Source organism: Triticum urartu, chromosome 3 (assembly GCF_003073215.2).
Source record: "Triticum urartu cultivar G1812 chromosome 3, Tu2.1, whole genome shotgun sequence".
Lineage (NCBI taxonomy): Eukaryota > Viridiplantae > Streptophyta > Magnoliopsida > Poales > Poaceae > Triticum > Triticum urartu.
The window spans coordinates 129,221,031-129,232,704 of record NC_053024.1 but is presented as its reverse complement, the minus strand read 5'-3'; positions in this window follow the sequence as shown (position 1 = coordinate 129,232,704).

Below are 11,674 nucleotides of genomic sequence, written 5' to 3'. Positions count from 1 at the left end.
TTGTGTCGAATCAATAAATTTGGGTTGAATACTCTACCCTCAAAAACTGTTGCGATCCCCTATACTTGTGGGTTATCAAGACCATTTTCTGGCGCCGTCACCGGGGAGCATAGCTCTATTCTTTGAGTCACTTGGGATTTATATCTGCTTATCATTATGAAGAACTTGAAAGGTCCAAGAACAAATATTTATCCCTCAACTATGAGGGGAGGTAAGGAACTGCCATCTAGCTCTGCACTTGATTCACCTTCTGTTTTGAGTAACCTTGTGACACCTAAACCTGCTTCTGCTATTAATTCTGATATGTCGCATGTTATTGATTATGCCACTTCTGGTTTGCATGATACTTATGATGAAACTACTTCTATGCTTGATACTACTGTGCCACTTGGTGAATTTCTTGATGAACAACTTGCTAGGGCTAGAGAGAATGAAATTATTGAAACTGATAATATAGATGAAAGTGATGATGAAGATTCTCCCCCTAGATATGAATTTCCTGTTGTTCCTGAGGGTTATGTTATGGATGAGGAAACTGCTAGAGACTTTCTTGCCTGCTATGATAGAAGTGATCTTAAGAAACTATTAGCTAAGCTTAAACAAAAATCTCTGAATGTTAGAATGAAATATGATCCTGCTTATGCTACTTCACCTATCTTTATTACTGATAAGGATTATGATTTCTCAGTTGATCCTGAGTTAATTACTTTGGTTGAATCTGATCCTTTCTATGGCTATGAATCTGAAACTGTTGTGGCACATCTTATTAAATTAAATGATATAGCTATCATGTTCACTAATGATGAGAAAACTCGCTACTATTATATCCTTAAATTATTTCTGTTCTCATTAAAGGGTGATGCCAAGATATGGTTTAATTCTTTTGATCCTGGTTGTGTGCGTAGAACCCAGGATACGATTTATTACTTCTCTGCTAAATATTTCCCCGCTCATAAGAAACAAGATGCTTTAAGGGAAATATATAATTTTGTGCTAAGTGAAGAAGAGAGTCTCGCACAAGCTTGGGGGAGGATTCTCCAATTACTTAATGCTTTGCCTGATCATCCTCTCAATAAAAATGAAATACTTGATATCTTTTCTAATGGACTAACCGATGCTTCCAGAGACTACCTAGATAGTTGTGCTGGTTGTGTTTTCACGGAAAGAACAGTTGATCAAGCTGAAATTCTATTGAATAATATGTTGACCAATGAAAATAATTGGACACTTCCTGAACCAACTCTGAAGCCAACTCCGAAGAAAAGGGGTATTCTATTTCTCAGTCCTGAAGATATGCAAGAGGCAAAGAAATCTATGAAAGAAAAAGGTATAAAAGCTGAAGATGTTTAGAATTTACCTCCTGTTGAAGAAATACATGGTCTTAATTCATCACCTATTGAAGAAACACATGGTCTTGATAACCCGGCATAGGTAGTAAAGGTAAATTCTCTCTATAGATATGATAAAGCTGAAATCCCTCCTGCTAAGCTTGCTAGCCAATGTTTGGATGAATTTGATAACTTTATGGTTAAGCAAGAAGATTTCAATGCTTATGTTGGCAGACAATTGAAACATAATGCTTATATGATTGAACACTTGAGTGATTATATGACTAATGCTAAAGGTGAACTTAAACTTATTAGTAAACATGCTTCTATGGTTACCACTCAAGTAGGACAAGTACTTAAAGCTCAGAATGATTTGCTCAATGAATTAAATAATAAGAAGAATGATAATGATGTTAGAGTTATGACTAGAGGTGGTAAAATGACTCAGGAACCTTTGTATCCTGTGGGCCATCCTAAGAGAATTGAGCAAGATTCTTAGAGAATTAATATTGATGCACCTAGTCCTTCTAAGAGGAAGAAAAAGAAAAATGATAGGACTTTGCATGCTTCTAGTGAACCTGTTGTTGACACACCTGAGAATCCCAATGATATTTCTATTTCTGATGCTGAAACACAATCTGGTAATGAACATAAACCTACTAATAATGTTAATAATGATGTTCATGTTGATGCTCAACCTAGCAATAATAATGATGTAGAGATTGAACCTGGTGTTGATCTTGATAACCCACAATAAAAGAATCAACATTATGATAAGAGAGACTTTGTTGCTAGGAATCACGGTAAAGAAAGAGAACCATGGGTTCAGAAACCCATGCCCTTTCCTCCTAAACCATCCAAGAAAAGAATGATGAGGATTTTGAGCGCTTTGCTGATATGATTAGACCTATCTTTTTGCGTATGCATTTGACTGATATGCTTAAAATGAATCCTTATGCTAAGTATATGAAAGATATTATTACTAATAAGAGAAAGATACCGGAAGCTGAAATTTCCACCATGCTTGCTAATTATACTTTTAAGGGTGGAATACCAAAGAAACTTGGAGATCCAGGAGTACCAACTATACCGTGCTCCATTAAAAGAAACTATGTTAAAACTGCTTTATGTCATCTTGGAGCCGGTGTTAGTGTTATGCCTCTCTCTTTATATCGTAGACTTGATTTGAGTAAGTTGACACCTACTGAAATATCTTTGCAAATGGTTGCTAAATTAACTGCTATATCTGTCGGTATTTGTGAGGATGTGCCTGTTGTGGTTGCAAACGTTACTATCTTAACGGACTTTGTTATCCTTGATGTTCCTGAGGACGATAGTATGTCTATTATTCTTGGAAGACCCTTTTTGAATACTGCAGGGGCTGTTATTGATTGCACCAAAGGCAATGTCACTTTTCATGTTAATGGTAATGAGCATACGGTACACTTTTCGAGGAAACAACCTCAAGTCCACGGTATCAATTCTATTGGAAAATTTTCAACAATTACTATTAGAGGTTTTGAATTTGCTCTCCCTGCTGTCAAGAAGAAATATGATATACTTATTGTCAGGGATGTGCATATCCCCGTTGAGGTAACCTAGTGTTATTCGAAAATTCTCCGGTTTCACGTTATTCGAAATGAGTTTGTTAATAAGACGTGATCAACCTTGTTGGTGGATTCCTTTTGATGAGCATGAGATGGATGAATTTAGAAAACACAACTCTCTGTACCCTCTTTTTACTTTCTGTTATTTATATTAAATGAAGCAAAAAATAATATTTTATGTCTGTTTTCTGAATTATCCATGCAATAAAAAATTACCCCGAAAATAAAAGTTCTCCAAATGCCCTGAAATTTAAATATGATTTTTTCTAGAATATTTGAGAATATCTGGCACTGAGAACTCATCAGGGAGAGCAATCACCTGGCCACGAGGGTCCAGGGCGCGCCCACCCCCCCTGGGCGCTCCCCCCTACCTCGTGGGCCCATGGTGGCTCCCCTCCACTTATTCCAGCTACCACACACTCCTTATTCCTCCCGAAAACATCACCAACCAGCTCAAACCCGAGTTCTTGCTCATCTTGTTGCCATTTTTTATCTCCTTGCTCAAAGTTCCATTCACAAAACTGCTTTGGGGGATTGTTCTTTGGTATGTGACTCCTCCAATGGTCCAATTAGTTTTTGTTCTAGTGATTTATTCATTGCAAATTTTTGCTGCTTAGGTGATTCTGTTCTTGAGCTTGCATGTCAAATTTATATGGTCAAAAGTAGTTTTAATACATGATATTGCCTCTAGGCACTTGTAGGAGTAGTTGCTATCAATATTGTTGAGTTTGGATCACTTTTATTTTGAGTTGCTAAAATTTCAGAAAATTTCAGAAAAAGATGAAGAGATTTTTGAGGGGCTCATCGAGTCGAAGGTCGAAGGATAAAAAAAGTGAAGAGAACAAGAAGCCCAAGTATAATCTCCCTCGCACCGCGAAGGTTCGGCCATGTGAATGGCCTTGTGATGATTTCTTGAGAGCAGCCGGGATTTATGATGATTTCTATGAATTGGCTGAGAATGCAGGCCTCACCGCCTTCCTCCATGACCAACGCGAACAGTATCTCTTACTCACCAATATCTTTGTGCGAAACTTTCATTTCCATGTTAGGAGCTCACCACCTATGTCGGTGGGAACGACACCTATTGGCTTCTATCCCGCGCTGCGACACAAAGAACCCGAGAAGCTAGCTGGACGGGACGCCGAAGACACACTTCTCAGGGTTCAGCTTGAGATTGATCTTGCGTAGGTTTGCAAATGTTTCTTGTAAATCCGGTATGAGGGTTGCCCTGTTCTTGGTTTTGACCACTATATCATCCATATAAGCTTCCATATTTCTATGGAGCTGGGGTTCAAAACCAATCTGGACCGCCCTTGCAAACATTGAACCAGCACTCTTCAACCCGAAAGGCATCCGTATGAAACAATACGTACCACATGGGGTGATGAATGCCATTTTCTCTTCGTCTTCTCTTGTCATGAAGATCTGGTGGTAGCCGGAGTAGGCATCGAGGAATGACAACAGATCACACCCAGCCGTGGAGTCAACAATCTGGTCGATGCGCGGCAACGGGAAGGGGTCTTTGGGACAAGCCTTATTGATATCTGTGTAATCAATACACAGCCTCCACTTCCCATTTGCCTTGCGCACTACCATTGGATTGGCCAACCACGTTGGATGGAGCACTCCTCCTACCAAACCCGCTGCTTCCAGTTTCCGGATCTCCTCTGTGATGAACTCTTGTCGTTCCAAGGCTTGCTTTCTGACCTTCTGCTTGACGGGCCGCGCATGAGGACAGACAGCAAGGTGGTGCTCAATCACCTCCCTGGGAACGCCGGGGATGTCGGATGCTTGCCATGCAAACACATCGACATTCGCCCGCAGGAAGGTGACGAACGCGTCTTCCTATTTGTCATCAAGGGCCGAGCTTATGGTAAAAGCCCCTCCCGTGCCGTCCTCCTTGACAGAAACCTTCTTGGTTCCCGGCGGTGTGGCCCTGGACTTCTTGTTTCTGTCGGTGGAGCTCTCTGGCGCATCCTCGATGGGAGCGCTACACTCCGAAGAGGTGCGCTTGCCGGAGTGGGTGCCTGAGGTCTCACCGGTCTTCTTCTTTTTCCTTCCCGGGGCTCCAGCGGCAGGAGCAAGCGCCTTAGCAGTGGCGGCTGCTGCAACTGCTTGTTGGTAGAGTTGGTCAGCGCAAATTAGCGCATCCTTTTCGTCTGATGGGACGTTGATGATCGTCACAGGCCCCGGCATCTCCAGGGTGTTGTAGGCGTAATGTGACGCCGCCATGAGCTTGGCCAGCGCTGGGCGGCCAAGGATCTCGTTGTAAGGTAAGGGGATCTTGGCAACGTCGAACACAATCCTTTTTGTCCTGTAGTTCAGATCACTCCCAAAAGTCACGGCAACATGACCTTTCCCTTCGGTTGACTTCTTCCCGGGTTGACCCCCTGAAACGTGCCCGTCTCTTCGAGGTCTTCATCAGGAATCTACAGTTTCTTGATCACGGCAGGCAAGATTAAGTTCAGACCGGCCCCGCCATCGACTAGCATCTTTGTAACCTTGAGGTTGCGTATTGTTGGTGAAACCAACAATGGCAAGCACCCGACTGCAGTAGTGCGATCAGGGTGATCCTCAGTGTCAAAAATGATAGGTGTGCTAGACCACTTCAGCGGCCTTTGGGCATCAAACGACGGCTCTGCCGCTGTAATCTCACGCACCCACTGTTTAAGCTGGCGGTGAGAGGTATGCAGCGAGGCGCCGCCATCGACGCACATGGCCTCCGTAGCTTTCTGAAATTCTTGGTCACCAGACTCATCGTCCTCTTCGCGATCGCCATCTTCTCGCTTTTTGTCACGGCCCCGGGCGGGCCTCTCCTGCTGTTTATCTTTGCCGCGACGGCCCGCCTGGCCGTCACGCTTCTTGCCGGACCCCTCAGCACCGTCATGGCCTTTCTCCTTGTCCCGCCTCTCATATTCAGCCCTCTGCTTCTCAGCAAGGAGCTCAACCTGTCGGCGGTTCCGGAGATCATGGCCTTTGGTGCGGTGGATCTTGCAGTATTGCTTGTCAGAGTTTTCTGGCTTCTCGGCAGCCGCCAAGGCCCTGCAGGAGACAAATCCGGCAATTTCCTTGCCGGGGTCATCTGCCTTGGTTTTCTTGGCGGAGCCGGCATCGTCAGCTCCCTCGAAGGCAAGCACGGCTTTACCTTTGCGCTTCCTGTTGCGGCACCGACCTTTCTTTGCTGGGGCGGTAGTATCCTCATCTGAGGAGTCGGTTTCCATGCCGGCATCTTCGCCAGGGTACTTCCTTCCCTCTTCAGCTCGGGCACATCTGTCAGCAAGAACATAGAGTTCCGCCACATCTTTCACCTTGTTCATTGCAAGCTCTTCGTGCATCTTGCGGTTACGCACGTTCTGATGGAACGCGCTGATGATGGCGGCAGGGTGAACATCAGGGATATTGTACTGTCCCGGCTGAACCTCTGTACATACTTGCGCAGACTCTCGCCTCCCTTCTGGGGAATGACGTGCAGGTCCCTTGCTTGGCCATGGGCTTCGTGACCTCCAGTCAAGGCGCCCACAAACTCATGGCACAAATCCGACCAGGAGGAAATAGAGTCTACCGGCAAGTGCATCAACCACGACATGGCGTTGGGTTTAAGAGCCAATGGAAAGTAATTCGCAAGCACCTTATCGTCGCGGGCTCCGACAGCTTGCATCGCGATGGTGTAGATGCCGAGGAACTCAGATGGGTGGGTCTTGCCGTTGTACTTTTTGCCAACGTCAGGTTTGAAGCTGCGGTGAGTGGGCCACTGGAACTGCAGCAGCTCACGGGTAAAAGCCGGACAGCCTACCTCGTAAGGTAGGCCTCCAGGGCTCTCCAGGGCCGGGTGGTTCGCAGCAGGCCCTGCTCACCTGTCTGACTGGTGGCGCGCTCCGTGCCGGTGCTCGATAGAGGTTCGATCGTCTTCATGGGCTCGTTCCCGAAGAACTTGGCGCTGGTCACAGTGGGTCCGTGGGTCAGACGATGCTATGGAGATGTCGTCGCTTGTGACGTCACGACGAGCCGGCGTCCGCGGTACCGGATGGGGAAGAGGTGAATGCACCGTGGTCGCTGCGTCGCCGGCTTTTCCGCCACTGGTGCGCGGGACTCCATCGGAGCGTCGACCGGGGGGCCCCACCGGACTTGGTTCGTCTTTGTTGGCCACCGCAACAAGGCTTCGCATAGTGGCTCTCCATTCGTCGAGTTTCCCCGTAGTGGGAGGAAAGTCGAGGAGCAACTGCGCGCGCACCAGGGCTTCTGCTGGTGTCGGTGACAGCGGAACCTGCACGGATCGCGACACTCTTCGACTTTTGACCACGTTAGAAGGAGCTCCATCACGACCCCGCGGTCGCATGCCGTTTTCACCAGCGCTTCGGCAAGCGGGCAGGTCTTCTACGTCCCGGGAGTGGCGCTCGGGGCTCTTCCCGCGGCGACGCCCGGGATCTTTGGCGTGAATACGCCGTTCGTCGCGCGCTGCCTGGGAGGAGCGCGCTGTTGGCGCCAGCGTGGGAGTCTTGGAGGCCCTTGCGTCGCCTTCGGGTGGGGCGGCGATGACCTTGGAAGGCCCCGCTCCACCCGCGGAGGGCCTGGCTCCGCCTTTGGATTTGGCGATGTGTGGCCCATTACCAGGCGCACAAACATCGCCGCCTCCCAAACTCCGGCTGCTGGGATGGTGTTGGTGTTCGCGAGCAGCGCCCCGGGTCCTTTCTGCGACCAGTCTGCTGCTTGCCCGTGTCGGGACGGGCTGTCCGGCTTCCGACTGGCCAACCGCCACCGTCGTCTTCTTCTTGGGCGCCATGATGATGAAGAAGCGTCGAACTAACTGCTAAAGCCGATTCTCACAACTGCGCCCCCTACCTGGCATGCCAAAGATGTCGGTGGGAACGACACCTATGGGATCACAAGAATCCCTACTACGGTTAGCGGGGCGCGGGGTCATGAGAAGAGCGGATCAAACAGATAGTACACAAGAATCCCTGCTTTGGTGGATGTATATTCCTGTTCTTGAGCTAGCTCTGGGGCATTAGGAGCTCCAAAAAGCCGAATCTCTCTCCTGGTCGCCTTGGGCCTCCTTTTATAGAAAAAGGGGTCGCCACAGTGGCACACAAGAGATGGAAAGGGTATAGTGATGTGAGGTTATCCCTCGCATTACATGACAAGGCGCATTTAATGCGTCTTACTTAGGTGTCCTTGCTTATCAGGGACGGGGGAGAAACCTGTCTCATCCGTCGCCGCTCCTTCTTGTGTCGACACGTGCCCTGGCCAGCGATGCCTGTCATGCCATGTAGGTAGGCAGGCAGCTGAGGTGGCGCAGTGGTGGGTCTTCACGAAGATCTGCATGCCGCCACGCAGGTGCCTGCCCAGTTGGTTGGGTCGGCAGCTGCATGCGTACGGTGGTGGAGGTTTAGTTGGCGTGGGCCTGATGGTGGCCCTGTGGATGTCCTTGGCAAGGGCCTTGCCGGGGCCCTGGCAAGGGTCTTGCCGAGGCGCCTGCTGTCATCCCCGGCAAGGCGCTTGCCGAGGGTCTCGTGGTCTTCCCTGGCTGGTATCTCGCCAAAGGTCGTCGTCTTCTTAGTGCGTATCTGATCTTGAATGTCTTCACAAAGATCTGCATGCCACCACGGGGATGTTTCCCGAATCCTTGCCCCTTGGGGCCAGTGGACTCAAGGGTAATTTGCTCCGTAGGCATGGGGCGAGTCACCGCGGCAAGGGTCTTGCTGGGGTTGCCAAAGCTGTCTCCCGACAAGGATCTTGCCGGGGGAGTCTGCTTCGTCCCTTTTGCTCTTCGTGGTCTTGGCCTTGGTGTCGTCCTAGTTCCCTTGAGCTTCGGTCTTACCCTGGCTCACCTCCCTTGCCTTACTTGGTGTGGTGGTGCCCGCGGCTCTGACTACCCGTGCACAGTTATAGGGGTACAAAAAGTGCACCCCTCTTTTTATACACCGACAGGAGCCCCCGGGCCTGGGCCACACATAAGCGCAACGCGTTGTTGGGTCAGGCCCAGAAACGGTGCGCGGGCAGGCGGGGCGGTTTTTACCACGGTAAGATTCTTCGCGCGCTGCGCTTCCCACGACTCGCGCATGTGGCGCGGCGTGGGGAGGTGGGCGTGACGTGGGCAGCATGGGTGGGGTTGGTCTCTGCACGCATGCGTCACGTCGTAGTAAAGGGGCGGTTCGCGCCTTCCCCATAAACGGAGGGAGGCATGGAGGCGCGGCCCATTTACTGAATGGGGCTGAGGCGCGGTCTTCAAGGCGTCCACTCCCCATGATCACGGGGTGGGGAGAGGTCGCCTCACTCGTCCCCTCGGTTCTGCACGTCCGCCACGTGTCTCCCATGCGCTTGGGGTGGCAAACGGTGGACGCGGGAAACCGGGCCGTCGCTGGTTGGGGTGGCGGGTCGGTCCTGGCTCCCTGCGCCTTCCGTATCTCGATTGGCCGAGCGGGGCAGCCGAGCCCCAACCCCGATCCTTTATAAAGAGCGGGAGGAGGGATGGCGTCCCGCATTCTTTCATCTTCTTCTTCCTTCAGCTTCTGCTCCTCCCTTCCATCCTTCATGTAGAGAGGGAATCTCGATCCTTCAACAGTGGCGGCGAGGGTCGCCGCTCGACAACGCGTCCCTCCTTCTCCTGCGCCTGCGGTGGCAGAGCCAGCCGCGAGGGGAAGGGGGAGGGTGCGAGGCCGGGGCGCTCGGGGAAGAGGAGGACGGGGTGGCGCGCCGGCCTCGCCTCCGCCAGCAGCTCCCCCTCTAATGGAGGGCCATGTTGGGGATGACCCTTGTGAGTTCTTCGTCAGGCTGCGCCGGCCGCCGCAACGTCGCCTTCGTCTCCCGACTCCATTTGCGCGGGAGATGGAGCTGGATCCGCCGGAGTCATTGAGGCTGCACATGGGGGGCTGCAGGATCAGTGGCATGTGGGTCCACATCGACTTCCCCACTCCTCACGTGATGTATATTCGTCAGGGATGGAAGACGTTTGCTCATATCCACAGCTTGACGGAGGGGCTCACTCTCCATTTTAAGTTGATGGAGGGTGGCCTTTTCTCTGTCAAGGTCTTCGGGCACTTTGGGACTCGTACAAGGTGCTGCGTGGAGAGCTCTTCTGATAGTGAAGACTCCTCCTCGGGCGGGAGTGACGAGAAGGACAGCGGCAGCGATGATGAGGGCGGTAGGCGGCAGGATGACGGGTCCGACTAGGTGTTGGGTGCCGCTCCGTGCGGCACCGGTGACCCCATCATCCGTGTCGCCGGCTCCTTGAACTTCTCGGGGTCGTCTCCTTGGGCGGCTGGCGTTGGGAGGCTACGAAAGAGGAAGAGGGCGAGCGGCAAGGCCGTCAAGTCGGAGTACGCGGGCACCGACGCCTTCGACGCGTACTGACGTCCTGCCGCCTCGTCTTCGAGCTCTACTTCCGGCGCCGCCATCACCACCCAGCCTTTGGACGGACACCAAGATGTTCTCCCTGCATCTTCTGCCACCCATAGCTCGCCTAGGTGATCCTTTTTCCCTTCTCGCCTCCTTGACCTGCCTCCTGAGGAGAGGGACAAGAAAGGGATTACGGGAACCTTATCTCTTTTTAGTTTGTAAGCCTTCGAGCCTTTGTTGAATTTAAAACTTGTAATCCCTTCATTCATGTTTTTCATTCCCTACGGACTGTACCTGAGTGGAATGTTTTTAATGAAAAAGGGATGCTTGCCGGGTCATTTGTTTCCGGGTGGAACCCACGACAAGGAGTAAATCCTTGATATCTCTAAGATAAACATTTTCTCGCCCGGCAACAGGCCTTGCCATCTCCCCACTTCGCTCGACCTTTCTCACGCCTTTGGCGGAGGCAGGGATGAGGCGGGTTTAGGCTCCTTGTTTCATCCTTTCGCTGCCGCAACTACGACCAAACTTGGTCCCAAGAATGAGCCCTAGGGCCTAGAGTTAGGGGAGCACGGTAGCTTAAGGAAAAACGAGGTTTCACATACCTCAGTCCAATGGAATGCATGATAAGGGATGAATAACTTATCTGAAGCTGCAGCCCCTGGAAACCCTGGTTTGCCGTGGGTGAATCTTTGCTCTTGAAGCCCCCGGCAATACTGGCTTGCCGGGGCCTAGATGCTGGTCTGTTCCTTTTTTCTCCCCAAGTGATTTGGCAAGGATATCTGTGTGTCCTATGAACCAAAGAAGACAAAAGAAAGACAAAGAGACGCACACTCGACCTCTGAGCTAGGGGTTAGTCGCTGCTAAGCACAATCAACCCTAACCAAGGACGAGACTCGACCTAGCATGCATGCTATAACTTAGGGCAGCAGCGCTTCATTTATTTATACTCAGGGTCTGCACCTGGCTTTGTACAAAGGGTTACATGCGTCATCGGCAAGGCTCGTACAAAAGGTGGCTTGCCGGGGGGCCCGGCAAGCCACGCCTCACGGGTAAAGCTTGCGAAGATGCTCAATGTTCTAGGAATTACTCACCGGAACGGCATCTTCGGTCTCCAGGCGGACTGCGTCGGGCCTGGTGACTCGTATTACCCAATAAGGGCCTTCCCACATTTGGCGTCAACTTTTTGGAATTCTTGGCCGATTGAACGCGCCGAAGAACAAGGTCGCCTTCCTCAAAGCTTCGGGCATGAACCTTGTGGCTATGGTAGCGGCGCAAGGCTTGCTGGTAGCGCGCTGCTCTCATAGCCGCCCAAAGACGATCTTCCTCAAGGAGCGTTGCGTCATCTTGCTGCAATTGCTCTTGCTCAAGCTCGTTATAAGCGAGTACTCGAGGTGACCCGTA